The sequence below is a fragment of the Echinops telfairi genome, unplaced genomic scaffold, assembly GCF_000313985.2.
Source record: "Echinops telfairi isolate 266 unplaced genomic scaffold, ASM31398v2 ScPeMD7_7462;HRSCAF=8500, whole genome shotgun sequence".
In the NCBI taxonomy this organism is placed as follows: Eukaryota; Metazoa; Chordata; class Mammalia; order Afrosoricida; family Tenrecidae; genus Echinops; species Echinops telfairi.
In genome coordinates, this window is record NW_022111362.1 from 2,005,214 (window position 1) to 2,006,537 (window position 1,324).

Below are 1,324 nucleotides of genomic sequence, written 5' to 3' on the forward strand. Positions count from 1 at the left end.
TTGTGGTCCAGCCAATGGTCTTCATTCCTATTAGCATCTGGAAAGCTTTGTGAAGCTTGAATCTCAATTTCTAGAGGAGATGCCAATGTATTGTAAAGCTGTTGGTTATCAACTCACCCACACTTAAGAAGGCAGTCTAAAAGAAAGCTTTCCCTGGAAACCACTGACCTTAGATGAGAGTAGCTCATTCTCTATCACCAACTCTTCTCTCCATGGTAGAGCCCTCATCATTTTATAGCTTGAGTTTTAACAATTCGTTACTTAAATAATCCGGAGTTGACTTTAACTCTGGGGGAGAAAGACTGGCTTTCTACTGCTGTAAAGAGTTAAAGTCTCAGAAATCCCCAGGGGCAGTTCTACCCTCTCCTACAGGGTCTCTATGAGTGGGCATCAACATAATGTTTGATTGTGGGCTTTTTTCCCCACTAGTGTATTAACTCAAACTCCAAATTAAATTGTTTTTCAAATAACATTTCCTGGCCTGTAGAATCAGAAAATAAAAACTATAATAATACTTAATGGCAAAGTGAAATGAAGGAAGCAATGCCATACATTGCTAATGGCACTATAAATTGGTATACCCTTTCCTGAAAGCAATTTGATTAAGGTCACTTGTCATATAAATAGGTATTTTCCTTTGACTTTGTTAATCTCTTTCAGGAGGTTCTTTCTCTGCAAAGTAGTGATTCTCAAAATGGGGTCACAAGACCAGCAATATCAGCATCACCTGAGAATTTGTTAGAAATGTACCTTCTCGGTTCTGCTCCATCACGCCCAAGTCAGAAACTCCAGGGACAGGGTCCACCACTGTGCTTTAAGAAGCATTCACTCAAGTGTGACAATACTGCTACAAAATGATTCGTCTCAAACTTGGCTGCTTCTTGATACTGTTGTGGGGATTCGGGTTGTTGTCTTACCTTTGTCTAGGGCATCACAGGAGAACTTTATTAACTAATTCCTAGAAGGAAGAAATCCTTCCCAGGCAGCATGGCTGGTATTTTTCATCTCCCCTGTGCTTATCCAGCAGTTTTAAGTTCTTGGGAACTTCCTCCAGAGGGGGAACTTCTGCAAGGACAGTAAGGGATTCTGGGAAATGTAGTGCCAAGATGCTGTCCCGATCTCACTACATTCCTCTGGTTCCTTGAGGCTTCCTCATCCCGGCTACCATGACCCCAGTGCTGCTTCTCACTAGACCCAAACATGTACACAGATAATATAGAAAGGGATGGGTTTGGGAATGATGAGGGCAACAAATGTATAGATGTGCTTTACACAATTGATCTATGTATTGTGATGAATTGTATGAGCCCCAATAAATTGATTA